Genomic DNA, 22,556 nt, shown 5'->3' on the forward strand with positions numbered 1-22,556 from the left:
CTAGTACTAAATACGATCCTTTTCAAATGAGGACTACTAATGTTTCAACATCGTCAAATATTATCCTAACAATTATAGTTGTATTTTATTTTAGAATTGAAGAAAGTATTTCTTCAATAATATGCCATCTTATTATTACTTTATAGTAACCTTTGGGGCCGGCCCATTGGCACAGCGGTTAAGTGTGCACGTTCCACTTTAGCGGCCGGGGTTCGCCAGTTCAGATCCCGGGTGCGGACATGGCACCACATGGCAAGCCATACTGTGGTAGGTGTCCCACATATAAAGTAGAGGAAGATGGGTACGAATGTTAGCTCAGGGCCAGGCTTCCTCAGAAAAAAAGAGGACGATTGGCAGATGTTAGCTCAGGGCTAATCTTCTTCAAAAAAAAAAGGAAAAAAAAATACTTATAGTAACCTAATTACATAGGTGTGTTATCTCTGTTTTACATAACTTGCCCCAGGTTATCTAACTATAAAATGTGAACCTGGAATCCATTTGGTACACAGTTCAGTAAGAAGTGTTTAAAATGCCTTACTGAATTTATGTTTTCGGAAGTTGTGGCTAAAACAGAATGAGTTTGGAGTACTGTAATGGCTGCGGAGTGGGTAACAGTATATAAAATTTAGCTTCAAAGTCGACATCTTGACAAGTTCTCTTTTCTGATTGGTTAGATTTTGCCACATTTTATGCTTCTTTTTAATTATGATCTCATTTCAAAAAAATGAAATAATTTGAGTAAACTTGTTTGTCCAACTGTCCATCTTTGAAATAAAAACTAGTCTGGCTTTGAATACGAACTCCAAGCAATCTTGACTCGATCTCTTGCCTTTGAACGAACCAAGAAAACAAAGTCTAGATTCAGTTTGAGAATAATTGTGTGATTCTGTGTGATTTTGTTTTTTCTGCCGCGATAGGGATAGCTAAATATCCAGATACAAATTCACGACAAGAGAATGGCAGATTAGAAAACTAGAATTTGCAAGGCAGGCTTGTGGGAGGGTCCTTTTGTGATGAAATGTTGCATAAATAATGCCGATGGGGGTCTCAATTCACCGTTGCCATGGAGACCTTTGTGCCTGGCTGAACTCAAATCTTTTCTGTTTTAAGAAGGCATCCACTAGGCTTGTGCTGTCTCTGATGCCTCTTGCTTCGCCTTCTCTTAAACTGTTTGCAAGTGAAAGCAGAAATTAAACTATGACGATTTGGCATCCTGACTTTTTCGAGGCTGTTCTTCCACTCCGTTTGGGATTTTTTTAGCTCCTCTGGGGTTCCTTTTTAACCCTAGTGCAGGCAGGGAGGAGCAGGTGGGAGAAAGCCTGGAACCGCCCGCACCGCTGCCCGGGAAGGAGGGAAAAGTAAACCCTCATCTTTGTGACTAGTCGACTTGTTTGCCTAGACTACAGTTTTGAAGTATTTAAGGACCATTTTTTCCGAAAGGTAAAAGAGAAAAAGTGAAAAGTAAACGTACTTGTTTTTTTAAATGCTTTCATTATTAATGTTGTTTTTGTGGTGATTTTAGCTAAAGTTTTAAAACTGCAGGTTGAAAGTCATGTGTCGTAAACATATGTAGAATCTATTTCTGGCCTTACAGTTGTCAGTCAGTTTATTCAGTGAATTAATGTAGAAATCGTAAAAGCCAAATAACCGAATTAAGCGGAAAGCAGCTGTAAGGACCGATGTGCCATTTCCCTACCAACTAACCATTCTAACTGCTTAATAAGTGTTTTTAGCAAAACTTGCTGAGTCGTAGACACATCCTTTAGCTTTTATGAAAGTTATGATTATCCATGTAAATAGCCATTTATAATCAAGTGAGAATTAAATAATTAAAAGTTGTTTGGAAATTATGGGCCTTTTTCTTCCTTCGGTACACAATTAAGTGAATAACCTCACCCAGAAAGAAATTATTCATAGAGAGGAAAGGCATGAAAATCACGCAGCCAGTGTCACTCTGTAAAGTAATTGTAAAAATTCAATATATCGGACGGCTAACTTGTTGCATTGCATTCTCTTTCTTGCAGAGATTATTTGGTTTTCAATGATGAGACTTATATGAGAACTAGAATACAATAATTGCATGTTTTGATCATCCTAAATGGTGCAGCTGTTTAAATGGGATGCACGCATCCCGTAATTATAGAAAACCTTTACCATGCAAGTGTTTCCAGATTGCTTTTATTCAGATAACTCACTGAGAGAATCATTGACCAAAATTTATAATGACTTCATAGATATCACCTGTGTCACCACTAGAGTTAAAATATTTGTGATGTTCAACAGATTAAAGAAACATTGATTTCAGAAAACTGTTGATTTAACAAGATGACAGTCTGTCTATGGGAATCATATATTGCATTGTTATATATTTGTAAGATAGGTGTACCTTGTAAAATTGTGAGTAAAGTAAAATGGAATGCCTCAGAAAGTCTTCAGGTTTTTAAGAATATTTTCAAATGAATGATAATAGTGGCAGAGAACAATTTTCAACTTAATTATGACAATCACAAGATAAAATTTCTGCTTGATTAATAGTATTTGAAATTTGAATGACTTTGTAGCTCAGATACTAAGTGCAAATAATGACTGTGTTGACATAAAGAAATCACTTATGGGGCTGGCCTGGTGGTCTAGTGGTTAAGTTCATGCACTCTGCTTCAGCAGCCCAGGGTTCACAGGTTTAGCTCCCGGGCGCAGACCTATAATACACCATTCATCAAGCCATGCTGTGCTGGCATCCCATATACAACGTAGAGAAAGATTGGTACAGATGTTACCTCAGGGACAATCTTCCTCAAGCAAAAAAAGGAAGATTGACAATTGATGTTAGCTCAGTGCCAATCTTCCTCACCAAAAAAGAAAGAAAGAAAGAAAAAGAAATGATTTATTTTTATCAGAAACAAATTGTCACAAATTTTAGAATTTATTGCCTAACGTGGATGCTAAAAATAAAATGTCCATTGCTTAATGTTTTATTTTAAAGAAGCTAACAAAAATGGGCTCATTAATTAGAAGTTAAAAGTTTATGTTACTCATATTAAGGCTAAGAATTTTTTTAGGTTTAAGGAATGAAAGTAAACCTCCGTGGTATAGATTGAGAATAGTGATTTAGGAAAACTTTGATCTTTGAGAGCATTTTCCATACATTAGTTGTTATTCAGCAATGCTGCCTAAATATAGAGGTAAATGATGTGCAGCTTCATGTAGGAATAAAGCATCTAGGCCCTCTCATTTTGTGTAGCATCAATATAATGGGTTGAAGTGACATTGAATCTTCAAACTATAGGGCACATTATAAGGCATGTGATCCAAATAAAGAGTTTTTTAAAAAGTAAAAAGTTAACTTAGTAGATGATTTGATTGCCCATTTCCCACATTGCCTGATATAAATATTCTACATGGGAAGGAAATTTAAACTATTTTTAAGTTTGTTTTAATCCAGGTATTTATGTCATGTGGATACATCTGAAGATGTACTAAATAGGCCCTTCAGGTGGCATTCTAAAACATAAGCAGAGAGTCAAACAAAATAGGATTTATAAGAAATGTATATTCTGAAGATTTCCAAATGCCATGTTGCAGAATCGTTTGTGGGCTAGTTTACTCGTAAGTTTTATCCACACAATTAAGACAAATAGTTTCAATTGTTAAAAAAAAATATTTACCTAGACAATCTCAGATTTGGTCCAACTCAGGTGATTATATTGTCAGATTATAGAATTACAGCTAATAAGTCTGACCAAAGTTCCACTTGGAATGGTTTAGGAATAAAGATTTGTGTTTGTGTTTCTACAGGTAGCTTATTAACATGTGAATTCTGATTTGGAGTTTTGTTTTATAATGCTTCTATTTTGAATACCTTATATTCAGCAAATGTTTGTTGAGTCCCACCTATACGCTAAATATGATATGAGGTGTCACGTGCAAAAACGGAAAGAGGTATTCCCCAGGGCCCAAGAACTGGGAAGTCTGGTGGGAGTGCAGACTTGAGAATAATAACTGTAGTGCAACAAAATAATTGCTCTAATGGAGGTGTGGCCAAGGGGAGCGTGAAACGGCACTATAGTTTATACAGTGCATTAAAGTATGTTTCTTTGATCCTCTCTCCCTAACTGGGTTAAGTGACTTGCACAAAATAACTATTAATGAATGACTATGAAGTCTATTTCCAGATAGTAGCCAGAGAAATCCTCTGAAAACATAAACCCTATCATGCTACTACTCTACGCAGAGTAAAAGGCAAAGTCCATACGATGGCCATCAAGCCCCTCTGTGATCTGTTGCCTGCCACCCCCATCGCTCTTCCTTCCCTCTTGCTCACTTGGTTCCGGCATGCAAAATTCCTTGCTTTTCCTAAAACATGCTCCCAAAACAGAGCCTCTGCATTTACCACTTAGATCTGCTTGAAACATTACCACAGCAGCCCCCTCCCCAGCCCAGATATACACTTGCCTCACTTCCTCTTGTCTTTTAGATCTTTGCTCCGATGTCACCTTGTCAATGAGTCTCTTGTCAATAACCTTCCCCCATCTTCTCTTCCTGCATTATTTTTCTCCATTGCCTTTACTGCAGATGGCACTCTGTGTAATCCACTGGTCCATTTTGTTCCACATCTGTTTTGTCTACTAGAATGTAAACTCCACGAGGGCAGGGATTTTTGGCTGATTTTTTCATCAATGCATCCCCAGCACCTAGATCCGTGCCTGCCTTATTTGTTAAATGAGCAAATGAAGATCTGAATATAGATTTCCTGACACCGAATGTGTAGTGTTCTACTTTATTGCTGTCTTTTTAGATTTATAAAAATAGAGAATATTCAAAGTTATCACTTGCATCCTACTATTCTGGCTTAAGTGTCAGGAAAAGTGGTCGAATACAGGCAGCAGATTCATAATTGCTTATGCACCAACACTATTAGCCAAGTCTCTTGTATCCTTACAGAATAGGCGTTAAGAATTTCCCTTCCATGGCACAGTCTCTGGCATCACATGGACTCATAGTGAGTAAACCCAGTGTCTTCACCCCTCTCCCACCCTCTAGCTGTGGAAACTTGACCAATGCTTTCAGCTTCTGTAGCCATCTAATTGCTTTCACCCTAAAAGGCATGTTTGTTCCTATAATATTCCAGCTCTCCCTAAGGTTATGTGATTTATCTATGTATTACCCAAAGTATTTTTTTTGGGGGTGGGGGGCAGATTGTCCCTGAGCTAACATCCCTGCCAATCTTCCTCTGTGTTATATGTGTAACGCAGACACAGCACGATTTGATGAGTGGTGTGTAGGTCCGTGCCCGTGATCCGAACCCACAAACCCCAGGCCGCTGAAGCAGAGAGCGTGAACTTAACTACTGTGCCACTGGGCTGGCCCTCCGATATTTTTTATAACAAATACACAAATAAGTATATACAATCTCTAAAATATTAAATCATGTATTCTTGATGTTTCTAATATCCATTAACATGAGAAAAATGATTCAGCATCCCGGATTATTTAAATGATCATATTCAGTCAGCAGCTCTGTTAAAGTTCTACTCAAAAAACAAAATATATTCTTAGGATCCTAAGAATTAACAGTCAGTATTAATCACATCCATAGTGGTATCCCGTCTAATTTGGCCATCGCTAATGCTGGCTCACCTGGACAGTATTTGTGGATCAAATTCCCTGCCTCTGTCCCATCAAGTTCATCCTACATTTGACAAGTTTAGTTAAACTCAGCACTTGTGGTTTTAAAAATAAGCTCTGCAAGCTCTAGGAATTTAATAAACTCTACACTGTGGCTAATTATAGTGACCTTCTCCGGTGTATAAATTTTTCTCAAACATGTGAGGGTTCCTTCCTCTAGGAATAAAAATATTGAGTTAGTCTGTGGCTTCCAAGGGTACAAGCTCATTTTTAAAGAAGAAAAACTAATTTTAAGTGTTGATCAACTGTCTGATTGTTTCAGTACGAGCAAAGAGATGATTAGAACCTTTCTGTGTTCCTCAGCTGCTATTTGCACGTGTAACGTAACATTTGAAAATGTGTTCCTCCAAGGAGAGTAACTCTGAAAATGATTATTTATTGCATAGCCTCCACATGTCCCTTGTTCATGAATTTCATCTGCTTGAGTTCATTTCAAGCCCTCATGCTCTTCTGAACCAATGTCTGGTAATTTTCATCGGCATTAATAGAGTTTCTGCAAGAGATGCTATGTTCAGTGTTTAAATGTTAAAGGTAATTAAATTTAGGTGCTGAGGTTGGGGATTAGTTATGCCCACGTTATTATCATGGAGCACTTCTGCCAAAAATGAGAAACCATAAATAACAGAAGTGAAGATGAAAAAGACTAAAAGAGGGAACTTCGAGTCAGCTGTGGGGCTGTGTCCACAGCATCACAGGCCCCAGGGTGGCTGGGCCAGCAACCTTGCTGCTCCCAGGCTGTTTGCAGCACAGGGAGCTGCCACTGTAGCTCAGTGCTACCATGGACCTGACACTAGTTTGTGGACTCTGGCACATTCTTGCATATATTTGGCAAATGTAGTGCACAGATATTGGCCAACTGTCATACCTTTCCCATTTAGGGACCTATTTAATATCTAGGTATATGGAATTTAAACAGGAACTTTGCATTTCTTCATTTAAAAATTTATAAACCTGACCTTTCCTTTTATTTTGTTATTGCTCTGAAATAATAATTGATACACTTATTGAGCACATCCAGTGTGCTCTTGATTATTTATTTACAATATCTCATGAAATCCTCACCAAGGCCCTATTATCCCTGTACTATAGAGGGGAAACATTAAGCTGAGTCGTTATTTTATTATGTGATATGTCTAAGATCACAGAAATAAGTGTAAGTGTAAGCGTAAGAAAATACACTCAGCCCTGTGGCCGAGTGGTTGAGTTCGCGCGCTCCGCAGTGGCGGGCCAGGGTTTTGCTGGTTCAGATCCTGGGTGTGGTCATGGCACCGCTCATCAGGCCACGTTGAGCCAGCGTCCTACATGCCACAGCTAGAAGGACCCACGGCTAGGGTATGCAACTGTGTACTGGGAGAATTTGGGGAGAAAAAGCAAGAATAAAAAAAAAAAGGAAAATGGTGTAAGATTTTGAATCTCACGTCTGCTTAACTTAGCAGCTCACTGTCCTTCAACCTTCCATCCAATGGCACTGCTTAATTTAACCATCTCTCTTAGATTTTGGAAAACCTTTATGGAGTTTTGCCTGTTCAATTTATCCTCCACCTCCCATTGCACATCCCTCCCTCTGTTTTTTACTGTTCACCTCCAGCCAGATGCTTCAGGCTGTTCTCCCATTTACTGTAAATTATTTGACCACTAATTAGCATGTTCCCGCTTGGAATCCTGCAGAGCCTGGAGCTCAGGGATTGGTAATGGGTGCTATGGAATATGCATATCGGAATCAGTTTAAGCAAGTATGATGAATGCAGCTTCCTACTCAGCATCTCAAAGGCTGGGGTTGGCCATCTGCATTTCTAATAGGTTCCCTAGAGCACCGCTAGACCCAGGAGCATTTGAGAACCACTCATCTGATTTTATAGATCTAAAAACTGGCTGTGAGGGAGGTGGAGGGACAAGTTCAAGGGTGATCTGAGAGTTCTCTGCAGAGAATTGGGGGAAGGATAGAGATTGCAACAGTCCTTTCTGCCACGTTGGAGACTCATGCAGGTGACAGGTTCAAAGTGACAAGAGATCAAAAGGGTCAACGGCATGAGATTAATGTCAAACTTGTACTTTTCCAGGCCTATTCTCTGCCATGCTGTATTTGTGCGTGCACACGTAAGATAAAGAGAGAGAGAGAGAGGCAAACGAAGGGAAAGTACTGTTAGCCTGGATGCAATATGGGCTGTTCAATGCTAAGAAGGTGAATGCTGGACATGCTGGTCAAGGCCTGATCTTATGAAGTCCCCCTCATTCCTTAGTCCACTTCTTCCTTCTCTCCCCACTGCTTTCTTTCACAGCCATTGTGTTGCTTGTTTTTTTATTGTGCAGCCTTGTGTATCATTAGGGATGCTAATATTTCCAAAGCATCTCATAAGGATGATTTAAACAAATGGCATAGCATAGTTATTGTTACAACACTATTTACTGAGCTTCTAGTACTTGCCAGTCCCTGTTATAAAAGCTGGGAATAAAGAGATACAAGGGCACTGCCTTCATGGAGCTCTCATTCTAGTATGGACCACAAGATAAGTCAATACCGATTATTAATATCCCACCTCCCCCTTTCAAAAGAACATCAGTCTAGGAGGAGAGCCTGTTATGGTGACACAGAGGCTATGCCCATACTAATGAGATCCAACAAGTTTATCACTATCAATATTATGTAATACGTTACTCTACTTTCATTTTTAAAAGGAAGCCAGGGCAACTTTCTTATCATCTTTGTTTTTAAGTGACAGTGATGTTCTGGGGAAAATTTGAGAATATGTGTTTTCATTGGAAACAAAATTCTTAGTGTATTTAACCAAGTATGAAATAGGCCTCTTAGCTGCAGTGTAGTGGGAAAAAATATGAGCCTGGAGGTCGGAGGCTTAGTTTTATATGTTGGCCCCAGTGCACTCCAATTGTAGGATTTTAAGGAAATGTGGACGTGTTTCATGCATAACTTGCTCTCCTTAAGAACAGTGACATTCTTATCATTGTGGTGCAGGTAAAATGTGATGTCATTTATAAAGTGAATGGTAGCTTCATCTTCCACCTGTAGAAGAGCATGTTACTGGATCAACATTATAAGTTGATGTTCTTGTACTGTAAACGTTTATTTACTTTTTGGTAATGTGTTATTCATCTTAGAACAATGTGGATGTTTACAAGTTTTTTGTTCTTTTGGTTTTTTTCCTGAGAAAGGTGAGTCCTGAGCTAACATCTGTGCCAGTCTTCCTCCACTTTTTATGTGGGTCACCACCACAGCATGGCTGATGAATGGTGTGGGTTCACGTGGGGGATCCGAACCCACAAACCTGGGCCACTGAAGCAGAGCACGCCAAACTTAACCGCTATGCCATGAGGCCAGCCCGAGATGTTTACAACTTTTGAACCAGAGTTCTAAAGGGGTTTAAAGTTAGAAGATGATTATACTGCACTGAGGAACATACCAACCTTCAGAAAGTTCACTGCTACTGTTACTTCACTGTGCTTAAAGCTCGCACACAAAGTCAGTCAACAGTGCTATGCCAAAAGAGGTAGTTAAGTGACTATCACCCTCTGGTTGCTTCTTTTTCTTCTCTTTCTTTGTTTTTGTTTTGGCTTTTGGTTTGTTTACTTCCTTATTGAGGTAATATAGTTGAAGAAAGAGCAATGGAGTGGAATCATGTCCAGCTCTGGTATTAACTTTCATTTCATTTTATTTTCCCTGGTGTGTCCCCAAACGGCTTTGAAGCTGCTCAGTCTAGTCACTTAATCCCTCCACACCTCAGTTTCCATACCTGCAAAATTAAAGAGTTCAACTCTATGATCCCTTCCAAATGAATAGGATTTTATTATCTGTCCTACAGGGGCTTCCTGTTGCCGAGTTATGGGTACACCATCACTGTTTAGCTGTAGAGCAGAGCAGATTGGCTAAAGTGGGGTCTCACCTGGGTCCCTGGCCTAGCCTGTCTGGATCTCTCATCCAGGGGTCTCCAGCTTTGTTAATTTTACTCCATGATTAGGAAGAATCTTTTGAGCAAGAACATCCATTATGTGCTCATTTATTTGTCAACAATATAAATGTACTGCTGTACCAAATTTATAAGTTAGAAAATATGCTAAAAATCTCATTTTAAAAGATGAGAATAATTTCAAATATAAGTTCAAACCTTTACTCACCTTCCCTAGTAGATTGTCTTGTGCCCCCAACTTGAGAGACCGCTGTTGCCGGGACTGAGCTGCATAGCTCAGCAGTTCTGGGAAGTTAACAATCAAATTCAAAACCTGAGACAGGAGAAATAGATATATTTTGTTAAGCTCAGCCATCTGTCCTTGTAAGACCCTCTGTCGTGATTATAACTAGATTTGGGGGTCGCTAATGAAGATGATCACATAGTCGTAAATGAGTGTTCATCATTTGCAAATGAGCACATTGTAACCCCAGGCCTTCTGCAGATAGGGACCAATACGACAATGTTGGCATCAGAGTGCCTTCCGTCTAGGTACTAGAAAACAGTCCAAGGCTTATGCTGGTCTCTGTATGCTGATGACATGTATTAGGCATGTGTTTTTGTATCCCTTTGGATATAGTATGTAGTAGATTTTTATCAACATGAAAAAGAGTCTGTGGTGGAAAAGCATGAGCTATGCTCTTTCTATTCAAAACTATGATCAAAGAATTGGGCTAAGGTCTTCAAAGCAAGCTTAAAGAATTTGCAGATAATACAAGGCTAAGAAAATATGCTTACATTTAATATAGGATTAGATTTCAAGACGAATGTAAAATGCTGAAAAAATAAGAGAGAAAAACAAAAAGTTGAAAATTTGGGATACATGTCCAGCCTTGTCTGTAGGGTCAAATGTATCAACTGCAGAGGCGCATCGTGTATGGGAGTCTGGTTGGCAGCAGTTTACAAAAAAGTACTAGAGCTTTAATTGAATTCAAATTCCCTGTGAGCCGACTCTTTGTCAAGGTTAAGAAAGCTAATGCAATCTTAGGTTATATTAATGGAAGTCAATTTCACTGCTACAAGACAAGTGATGCTTCTTAAGTACTTGACACTTTTCAGACTATATTTGGGATAATGTGTGAAATGTTGAGTATTTTGAATTAAGGTTGGCGGGAGGGGTATCAACAAATGAGAGAGAATGCAGAGGTGTGGCCAGAATGATGAGACCTCTAAAAACAGGGATGAGACCTCCGAACTGCCCTTGTTTAAATCACAGAAGAAAAGATGCGGTTTTCAAATATTGGGTGGTGTATTGTATCATCGAAAATGTCAATGTAATGCTTTGGTGAATCAGAAGACAGAACTGGATCAGAAGTCAGGATCAGAATCAACTATTAGATTTTTATAAGAAGGCGTATTATGGTTTTGACAACAAGAGCTATACTTCAGTGGAATGGTATGCATCGGAGTTTGAGTTGCTGTCCCTGGTAGCTTTCAGGCAGGGACTGTCTGAGAGGCTGACTCTTCAAGAAGGATGGATGATGAGTTAAATGACCTTCTAAATCCCATCCACATAGGAAATTCTGTGAGACTTTTAAGGAACTATATCTAGATTGATTAGAACTAGATGCAGTTTGGATGTGTAAAAGTCTAGAAAACCCATAATGATGTTTGCAGCAGACATTTTGCTGCATGCTAAGGTTTCTGGAGGTAGGAGGAGGGATGTGAATTTTGAAAACACTGCCCAGTAATTCATGTACAACAACAGTTTAAGATGGAACAAGAAGAGGCAAGTTAGATTGTTCGCCTAAGTATTTATTCATCCTATACATAAATCTCTATGAAAATGCCTTAAACTATATATTGTGTCTGTTTTCTTCACTTGGAAAACAGTTAACCATGAGTAATATATTCTTCTGTTTCCTCGTATGAAAAACAGAAATAATAATTATTATAATAGTGATATTATTATTTCCTGAATCCCTGAAGAGTATTCACTCCACTATGGGAAGAGAAGAAAGGCGTTGCTTTTATAGGGGGGAAAATGGCCTAAGTTTATTAAAATAGAAAGGTTCTCCATGCCGAGTTTAGTAGGATATGATTTAATTCATTTGGTTTGACTAAATACAAGTTCTGCAATATTTATTAGATACACGTGTCTTGTTGACTATTTAATTTCTGATGAGGCTATTGCTTTCCCCACTTGAATAAGAAGGGGAAATTGTTTGGGAGAAAATTGTCCTAATATGTACAAAACAGCTGCTGGAATCGTGAGCAGCTTGCTCCCCAGCGCTGCAGCCAGGGAGGCTGATGTTGATCAGATCTGCCCTCTCTATCAGGTAAAATTGCAGTTGATGGAAATTACAGTCCCTAGTATCAGAGGACACGGGGATAATTTGGCTGTTCCTAAAAAGGCATAAACAAAATATTGGCTAAGCACAGACAGATGTTAAGGTTATACTCTGTACATGAATTCATGTACTTGAATTCACTTTAATGGGATTGAGCTTATGGTGTAAGATCTTGCAGCTCATTATAACTAGGTTGTTATGGGCTGCTAATTTGCTAGAAGCTGCTGCATCATGAGCTAGCCCAACTGCCTTGATGAGTCTCCTGGTAGTTAATATGGATTAAATGTGGATCTTTTATTTTTTCCCCTGTGGTCTCACATAATGATATTAGCTTGTCTATGGTGTGACAAATTCAGTGTACCAGGAGCATCTGGTACACTATTCTTTATGACTGAGAATAAGCCTGCAAACTTGATAACGTACATCCATTAAGACACTTCCCCATACTGGGGAGATGTGGAAGGATCTTGACTATGGAAGGAATTTATTGGTCACAGTTCATTTTTCTCTGACATATGTAAACTATTTCAACAGTGGTACGTTTATCAATGCTACTTTCCTACAAGTTCTTGTTTGATTATCAGGATGCAAATATGGATATATTCCTTGTTAGGCTGTACTTAGTTCATTCCCAGCAGAGGAATTTTAAAAAGGAAAAAGAAAAAGAAAATAGAAGAAACTACAACATTCACAGCTTGAAGATAGGTTTAAATTCAGTCTTTTGAAGTTGATCTGAGCATGGATCACACTGAAATGTTCAAGTCATGAAGCTGCTTTAGTAAAGACGGTGTTTTTTTAATCGAATGCATAGTATTATAAGAAATGAGAAGTAGATTCAGATCCTGTTGTCCCATTTGGATTCAAACAAGTTAATATGAGAAGATTCATAGTTTGAATATATTACTACCTAAGGAGTGGAGAAATATATTTCACAGATGAAACAAAAGTGTTGACACACATGTGCACATTACATACCTTATCCAGAATAGGGAAGACCACTGGGTTGGCTGTCACTGTGAGTAATCTTGAATTATTCATTTAACCTCTCTGATTGTCAGTTCCCTCCTCTTTACACAAATGGGTTATATTTCATCCATTATATTCCAAATCCATCATATAATACCTTCACTGGGTCATTTGAAGGTAAAATTATTACAGTGACAATACAGCTGTTATTATACAAATAGTAAAACAATTATGCTATTATATTAGGGTATCATTATAATAAAAATAACACCATCTTACCTGATGTCAGCCTTTTGTAACCTCAGGCCCCTCAATCAATAATAGATGTGACATTAGCAATTAAAAACCACTCTGGAGGCAATGAGGAACAGGAGCTCTGAAAGGTATACAAAAAAAATCACCAGAAAGAAATGTCAACAATATAAATGAAGCAGAAGAGAAATGAGTCTATTTCTTTGGTTGTAGGAGCCAATAGCTATCTGTGTTCACAACCCCAGAGGACTTTACTGTGTCCACCTAATTATGGAAAAGCTCTGCAGTTGACAGGGACATTTAGGGACAGGCAAACTAACATCCTTGCAGTGCAATATCCTTATAATGTAGTACAAGATAAATGTTAACACTATTGACTTTCAGATGTCAAAAAACAGTTAAATTTTATTAAGTATTTTCTTGTCAATGAGACAAGTGAGCTCAATAAAATTTCAAAGGGTTTCTTACTTGGAGTATGGAAATAGATGAGATGTTGCATCACATTCAGTAAATGAGGAAAATCAGAATCATTGTTGAATATTAACCTTTTACTTAAGTCAAAACTTCCTATCTAGTTTGCCTGATGTTCAATCTGGCCCTACACTCCCATCAAACTGAACTCTGATTACTCCCTGAAACACATACACACACATTCAATATTTGCGTATTCTGTGCCTTAATTCATTCTATTCCTTCCATCTGTGATGCTTTTCCTCCACCCTTTCACATGGTCAAGTAGTAACCTCTCGTTGTTCATCTCAGATGCTACCTCAGCATGTGCCATTGTCCTTGATTTCTTCTTTGTCTCCACCCCCTTCCATCTTCTCTAACTGAATGTAGTCTTTGAAATTCCTTATATCTTTCTCATCACAATTTAGCATTTTACTTTGTATTCTAGTTAATGATGTACACATTTCAACTCTTTTACTAGACTTAAAACTATCAACAAGATCTATATTAGAGTTCTCCAGAGAAACAGAACCAATAGGATATATAAATAGATATATAAAAAGAGATTTATTATGAGGGTCAGGGTCAGGTGGTTTTAGGGGATGAGACATCCTGCAGTCTGCCATCTGTAAGCTGGAGGGCCAGGGAAGCTGGTGGTGTAGTTTCAGTACAAACTTAAAGACCTAAGAACCACAGGCGTCAATGGTATAAATTCCAATCTGAGTCCGAAGGTCTGAGTCCAAAGGCCTGGAGAACCAGGAATACCAGTGTCTAAGGGCAGGATAAGATGGATGTGCCAGCCCAAACAGAGAAAGCAAAGTCTTCCTTCCTCTGCCTTTTGTCTATTCCAGCTCTCAATGGGTTAAATGATGCCCACCCGCATTGGTGAGAGTGATCTTATTAGTCTACTGACTCAATTGCCAAACTCCTCCAGAAACACCCTCAGAGACAAAGTGAGAAATAACCTTTTACCAGCTCTCTTGGCATCCCTTAGCTGAGTCAAGATGACACATAAAATTGACCATCACAGGATCTATACCTGAACTAATTTTGTACCCATGCCTCTCCTATCTGTTATTCAGGACCTTGCAGAATGCTTTGCACATAAATATCTGTTGTGCTACTGTTCTTTTATTCATTCATCCCGTAAATGTTTATTTGGCACCTACTATGTGGTGGATGCTAGAGATTTGGATGAAAGATGTAGCAGTGTCCTTGCCTTGAAGCCAAACATAATAAGAATAATAACTTCAAAATAATTGGAACTTGTGGTTTGCTGCCAGACAAGTAAGCATGAATGGCTCAATTCCCACCTATAGGTGCTGTTAGTGAGAAGGCAGTGTTCCTTTTGCATTTCATTTGTGTACCGGAGAAATCTGATATTGTAGTATATAAGAGAAATTAAGTGACAATACCACCATATTGTTGGGGACAAATTCTGATTTCAAGAGATCTAATGAAAGAACTCTCTGGGAATTTTGGAGCCACTGAAGAGACTTGAGACATCTCTTCATCCTGAAATACTTATAATACTCAGTTCTCCTAGTGCTACCAGGAAAAATCATTAGAGAATTTTATATTAGTAAGATGTTAAATTGTGGGAAAATTGAATATTTTGCCATGAAAATGATATAGCATAAAAGCATATGAGAATGTCAATTTTACAATTAAGTTATTTTAAAATATGAATTTCACAGTTTGGTAAGATATTTGGGGGCTAGATCAATAGAAAGCAAATATCTCCTGATGCTGTTCTCAAAATCAGAGAAGTGTTCTTCCTTCTCTGAAAAGTCTTACTTACATTTCTTGGTGGATAAGCAAAGAGAGAATATCTTTGGATGTGAGAGTAACTGGGTTGTAATTAGCACACTAATTATTTAATTGTAATTAAACAATCAAGTTTGGAAGAAAATGTGGTGACAGGATTAAGTTTTAGTTAATTGTTTTAGGTTATGTCTGTAATTTCAAATTAATAACACTATATATTAACTTGCAAGAATCTATGTCTTTGTATAAACAAAAGAAAAATATGAGTAGGGACAACCAATCAGATTTACTCAACACATTCAATTCCTCAAATGAATACCAAGACTTAAGGGAGACATGATGATGCTCGTTGTAAGGAATATTTCCTTTAATGTTATAAAGTATTGAGCCATTGAAGGGTTAAATGTTCAGAACTATTTATTTTTATCCTTAGGAAATAAGGAGTCACTGAAAGGTATTAAGTAGATGAATAAAGGAATCACATTTGTTAATTTTTTAAAGATAATTTTGGCTATATTATGGAGAACAGATTGAAAGCAGACATGAACAAAGGCACACACTCTAATTAGGATAATGAGTTCAGGGCTCTGAGCAAGAGATATTGATGGCCAGAATTGGAGTAGTATCAGTGGACATAGTGGACAGATCAGAGCTGGAATTGATGGTTAAGACTCTATTCTCAATTCTATCTTGGGATTTTTTTCCCCATACCAAGCAATTCTCTGACACCAGCTGGGTGTCCTACAATGCAACTCAATTCTGACACTGTCTACCTGGAGATAATGTCAAATCTCATAGGTTAAGGACTAAGTCTTACAAGACTTCTTCCAAACACACCCTTCTGATTCCAGTGGCAAGTCCAGGTTGTCACCTTTGGTTGTAACCAACCATCTGGCTTTAGACTGCAGGTTCCAATGACCCTCTCCTTGGGTTTGATTAATTTGCTAGAACAGCTCACAGAACTCAGAGAAAACATTTTACTTACTAGATTATTGGTTTATTATAAAAGGATATATGATCCTTTTAATGTATTTCTATATTTGGTTTGCCAATATTTTGGTTGAGGATTTTTGCATCTGTGTTCCTCAAAATTAGACTATTGAAGGTGAGCACAATGCAGTCTATACAGAAACTGGTAAACAATAATGTACACCTGAAATTACACAATGTTATAGACCATTATGACCTCAATAAAAAAAAAATTTCCTTACAATGAAAAATAAATAAATAAAAGGGTATAACTTAGGAACAGCCAGATGGAAAAGATGCATGGGGCAAGGTATGGGGGAAGGGCAGGGAGCTGCCATGCTCTCTCCCACGGCACCATTCTCCCCATATCTCCAGATGTTCACCAACCTGGAAGCTCTCCGAATCACATCCTTTTGAAATTTTATGGGGAATTTATTACATAGGCATGATTGATTAAATCATTGGCCACTGGTGATTGATTCAACCTACAGCTCCTTTCCCCCAACCAGAGGTTAGGGAGATGAGACTGAAAGTTCCAATCCTCTAATCACATGGTTGGTTCTGCTGACAATCAGCCCCCATCCCTGGGTGCTTTCCAAAAATTACTCCTTAACACAACAAAAGACACCTTTGTCACTTTCATCTCTTAGAAAATTCTAAGTACTTTAGGAGCTCCATGACAGAAATGGAAATAAAGGCCAACTATATATTTATTGTAAATCACAGTATCACAGTGGTATTTAATGATGTTTTTTAGTGGATATCTAGAGAGGACAAAGTCCAGAATGATACACAAATTTGGGAATTAGGCAACTTGATGGTGCCATTTACTGAGATAGGAAAACAGAGGAGTGGGAGCAGATTTGCAGGTTGAATACTGAGATTCCAGTTTTGGACATGAATCTCTGGGTTCTCCACAGTGGACGTCAGTGGACAGTAAGATATATACCATTTTTGGTTATTGAAGCTGTGGGAATGGATGAGATTATTCAAACTGTGAGAAAATAGAAATTTGAAAGAATCCCAAGGAGGATGTTGGCTTAAGAGAATAAGAGGCCCCCATAGAGAAGAGGAGCAACCAGAGAGCTGGGAAGGAAAGACGGAGAGGGGTGTGTTGAAACCATAATAAGAGTTTGTTCCAGGAACGAAAAAGAGGCCAACAAAGTAAAACGCGGACAAAAGGTCAAGTTAAATGCTGATGGTATTTGGTGATGAGAGCATATATAATTATTTCACTGGTATGAGTATTTAGCTATTTAAATTTCAACAAGGAGCACTGAATGAGAAAGGATAAACTTGGCCTTTTGTCACTCAAACATTTCTGTTCTGAACAGAATTATTTCTATAATTCTTATCCTATAATTCTAGTTAATTGTACAAAAGACATATAAGGGGAGAGAGAGCAATTCATGGTAAAAGATCATAGAAATTTTGCATGGGAAGTGGCACAAAAGTAATTTAACCTCATCTTTTACATTTTATCAGATGCATTTAGTGAGTTTCCTCTAGGCATACACAGTATTGCACACTTTCTTATATTGATCCAAATGTTGTTTGTTGAGGTCATACATTAAATCATCCACCCGTCCATCCATTCATTGTTTATTGAGTGCACTCTGTGCTAGGTGAGAAGGTGATAAGGCAAGGGCATGGGCCCTGCCATCATGGCATGTATGTTCTAAGAGAGAAGACGGGCATGTAATTAAGTGAGTTCAATACAGTATTGTTAGTTCTATATGAGTGGTGGTCATTTCTTCTCAGGTGTAGGAAGAGTGAGGGTGAGGTCGGGAATGGATGTATAGAACAGGTGGTAATTAAATGAGGCAGTGTTGAGATCACCATAAAATTGAAAGGCAAGACATTTTCCCTCAACTTGAGGAACAAGGGAAGAGTGGGCAAGAGAAAGTGGATATTCAGAGCAGTGGGTGCAGAGTGAGGACACGCACAGTCCATTTGAGAGAATGCAAGCCATTGATCTTGGCTGAGCCAAGAGATCTGGTAGTTCCTCTTTCACCCTTTAAATATTGGACAGCTGGTTTCTCCACTACAGTGTAAACATAGGTAAGGATGTTGAAGTATAACTCCTCCCCACATCATTGCCCTCATTAGGTGTTTCTGAAATTGGCAGTGGTACTCTTAAAAGTTAAGGGGCATTATTAGAAGTATTTCACTTGTAGTGTGGACTTGAACAGTACTATCAGTATAATTCTTCCTATGATTGGACATAATTACAATATTTTGTTTCTAGGAAGGCAAGGAAAACTAAAATAAAACAGCATGAAATGGTGAGCTGTAGTCATTCTTCATTAAGGAAATTTGTGTTATTATTTTGGCTGTATTGTTCCTGGTTCTATAGCTCCATTAAAACTGTGAGAATAAATAGTCCATGAGTTTTGAGGGAGTGGCATTCTGAACAGTTAGTTTGAATTAGACTTCTAGCTAATCTTTGGGGAAGCCACTTAATGTCTTTGAATTTGGGATGTCTCAGAAAATAAAATGCTTGCCTCTTTGGATCAGTGTGAGGAATGAACAAGTTAATTCATTTAAAGCATTTAGCAGAGTTTGATCCATGGAAAGTAAATACTTAAAATATTGACTGCCATTATTGTCGACTATTGTCATAAATAAAATAGTCATTCCCAAGCAGGTGTGGGCATAAAAATCACTAGTAGAAAATTTTCAAACTATACATGTCAGGGCCCCATCACCTGTAAGTTTTTATTCTGAAGTTCTGGGTTTTGTACCAGGCATTAAAAAAAGTTCTAGAGATTGTCATGATATAGTTAAGAGTCACCAATATGGTAGTATCACTAAATTTTTTATCAAGTCTGATGGATTTTTACATCACTTTAGACTACGAAGAAATGTGGCCTTCTTTATTTCATGGAGTCCTGCCATTTGGATGAATTAAATAAACTGTGGTAAACATGCTTTATTTGGATAACAAGGCATTTGGCAAGAGCAAAGCAGATGGAATCCAATATATTGAAGGAATTGATCAGAAAGAGGTATTTCGTTATATTTTTATTTTATTGAACCTGTCCTGGAAAGATGCGTATGATTCCACTTCTGGATGCTGATTCCTGTCATCTGCTGTCTTGCCAGGTGACCCAGGATGACATCGTGGCTGTTTAAAACATTAATCTGTCAGCTTTGTAAACTTTCATGGACAGCTCGTTGCTATAGTTTTTGACTCATCAGTGAGGTCTACAGCTTTACAGTTGACAGTGATTTGTTCCATTCCATCTTGACATCACAGCTTGTTCTTTCCAGACTTGTTGGACACTTTGCTGTGCGCTTCCTATTATTATCCTGTCATTTGTGCCACTTTCCCTTCAGATTTGCCTTTGCAACATGGCTTAGTGGGATGAAATTAACATTGCCAAGAGTTTGTGGCTATGAAGTCAATTCATTCATGTGGAAGGGGAATTAAAAGTGATGTGAGAAAAAAGGTCACCCAGGATTACTTGATAGTACAAATCCTTGATGGCTGCAGAGATGAGGGACACTAGGGAGCAAAAACTCATCTGCATAATGGAAAACTAGTCTTTGATCTTTCCTGCAGAGACTCAAGCCAGAGGAGAGAGAACATTCCTGGGCTCTGATCCTCTCCCAGGTAGAAGCACATCTGAGCAGAAGAGCAGTGTTTATACAATGATAATGACCGGAATTCACTTTATAATAAAATATTTCAAAACCCCTGAATAGTCATTTTGCTCCAGTATTGCAAGCAGAGTCACTAAGTCAGATTACCTAAAATTATTGAATCTTAGAGCCAGAAGAGAAATAGCAATGACGTTTCATTCTCTCATTTTACATAGAAGTAGTTGGTGCTTCTAAGAACCAGGTCACATCTGCAGAAAGGATGGGCAAGACATGGGGAGAGTGAACGAAATTTGGAGGCTGTAGCAAGCTTTGGGATGAAATAGATAGTGTTCTGAGACTCCAGCAAGAGGCAAGGAGATATTAGGCAGTGGGCAATCTTAGGCAGGGAAGAGGGAAGAGGTCAGGGTGGAGAAGACGTATATATTGGGTGGATGGTTCATCATACAGGCCAAGCAACCATCAAATGAAGCCTGCAGGAGGCACACAGATAGTCTAGAGAGGCAGAGCATCGGTCCCCAGGAAGGGTGAGTTGTTAAAATGCTCCTGTAAAGGTCCCAGGCCTAGAGAATGATTGCTTTGTTTATTACCCAGGGGTTTGCTCAAAATGAAACTAGGTATGGACCCAAATTCTAGAAACAGAGGATACAGTAACTTCAGTTATTCTTTAAGCCTTCCTAACTTGGAATCAGACCAACCCCTTTGTATGGGATATGTAGATAATCGAGAGGACCAGCCTGTGCAAATTAGAGCATCCTAGCTCAGGACATTCAGCAGATGGTACAAAGACCAGGGGCACTTTAGGGTCACTATACTCTGACATGTCCTCCTTTGCTCTGAGGGTCCCAAGTTCTTTTAGAAAACGACCTGAACTCCAAGTAAGAATTCAACTCTTGCATTAACTCTTGCTCCCTTGCCAACATGGCAATACAGCTTTTTAAAAGGGACAACCCTATAAACCTAGAAAATGGGTGAATAAAGAATCGTATTTCACCAAATTTGAGAGGACATGAAGAAAACAATGAACTATCACATGCTATCAAATATGTCATCCCAATTTGAGAGATAGTAAACCCAGAGATATTAAAGTGTAAAAAATGTTATGTCTTAGAACTAATAAAATTTGATATACTTGATATACTTACCACGTAGATACAAAAATTGGAAATGACTCATCACACCCAAGAAAATGGAATTCTAAGCTGTAGGAGAAGTAAAAACATACTCTAACTTATAAGGAAAGTCTTTTAAAGATTTGTAGGAGTTGGGATGTGGGGCATGAAGTACAGTCACAAGGAGGAGATTGGCTGAAAATCTATTTAAATATCAGTTTGGGAAAAAAAATCAATTCGACTCCCAAATCTCTGACCCCACCATACACAGCTGGAGGACTGTTCCTCCTCCATACTGGCAGAGACTAGAAGTTTATTTTCTGGAGGGGATGAAATTAGAGTCTTAACTCAGAGACCGCAAGGAAGAGTGTTAAAAGTTGGGTATTGAAAGTTGGGAGTGGGAGTAAGTGAAATTTACTTACCAAATTTTGAGCCCCTCCCTTTCACCCTGCCGCCAGCCTCTAGCCCTACACAGTTTTTGGAACAAGGACAGTCAAATGTGAACAGTCACAGCTGGAGCTTGGGAGAGTCTTCTCTGGGAGTTCTGTATGGACACCCCCAGTGGTTTTCCTGGAAAGCGCAGCTAACAAGCCCCGCTGACATCAAGAGTCTGATCTGCTCTCTACCCGCCATTCAAACAAGAGCAGACTGCCAGGGAACTTGAGATGTTTCAAAAAGCCTATAACATGAAAGATAGATTCTAAAACAAATAGGAAATAGTTGTAAAATAGGAACTATGCAGAGAGAAGAAGATAACATTAACATCACTGAGAAAGAAAAGAGATGATTTCACATGCATAAAATGAATACTGGATGATAATGAAAAGGAATATTCAGAGAACAAAAACCTGGTCTTAGAAATTGCAAATATAATAACAACAATGAACCACTTGTTAGAAACTTACATGATGAAATTGAGGAAACTTTCCAGAAAGTAAAATTAAAAGATAGAGAGATGGAAAACTGGAAGAGAAAAAATATTTAAAGAAGAAACTTAGGGAACTGATGTAGATTTTAATATCTGAATGATGAGTTAAAGAAAATTAGAAAATGAAGAGAATAGTATTATTTTTTTCAATAGAATTATAGAATTGCCTAGAAGTGAACAATATGTTTCTAGATTTAAAGGTCTCACTAAAGGTCCAGAAACTGTCTAAGAATAAATTTATATCAAGACACATCACAATAAAAGTTCAGAACGTACCACAGCTAGAAGGACCCACAACTAAAATATACAACTATATACTTGGGGGATTTAGGGGGAAAAATCAGAAAAAATAAATTTCAGAAAACTAGGACCAAGGGAAGATGCAACAAGTTTTTTGGGAGAAAGTAAAGGCAAATTTCATACAAAAATGATAAGAACTCAGAATGTTTCACACTTCTCAGCAGCAACACTGGAAGACAGAAGATAATGAAGCTATCTCAAAACTCCAGGGGAAAATTTACTTCCAAGCTAGAATTCTCCACTTCTGTACCCAGCCATAGGACTAAGTCTGAGA

The 22,556-nt window shown here is 38.2% G+C and overlaps 1 protein-coding gene across 9 annotated transcripts in view; it reads left to right on the forward strand.

The window, feature by feature from the left end:
* The window catches only part of CTNND2 (catenin delta 2), an 883,391-nt gene that overhangs the window by 290,726 nt on the left and 570,109 nt on the right, over positions 1-22,556 (forward strand). Inside the window, exon 1 of one of the 9 annotated variants that reach the window (XM_070587198.1) lies at positions 1,041-1,440. The exons of the other annotated variants lie outside the window; for them this stretch is intronic. The gene's annotated coding sequence lies outside the window, so the exon portion shown is untranslated. Of the gene's footprint in view, positions 1-1,040; positions 1,441-22,556 lie in introns of those variants that run through there. 9 annotated transcript variants of the gene reach the window in all.

Source organism: Equus przewalskii, chromosome 20 (assembly GCF_037783145.1).
Source record: "Equus przewalskii isolate Varuska chromosome 20, EquPr2, whole genome shotgun sequence".
Taxonomy (NCBI): Eukaryota; Metazoa; Chordata; class Mammalia; order Perissodactyla; family Equidae; genus Equus; species Equus przewalskii.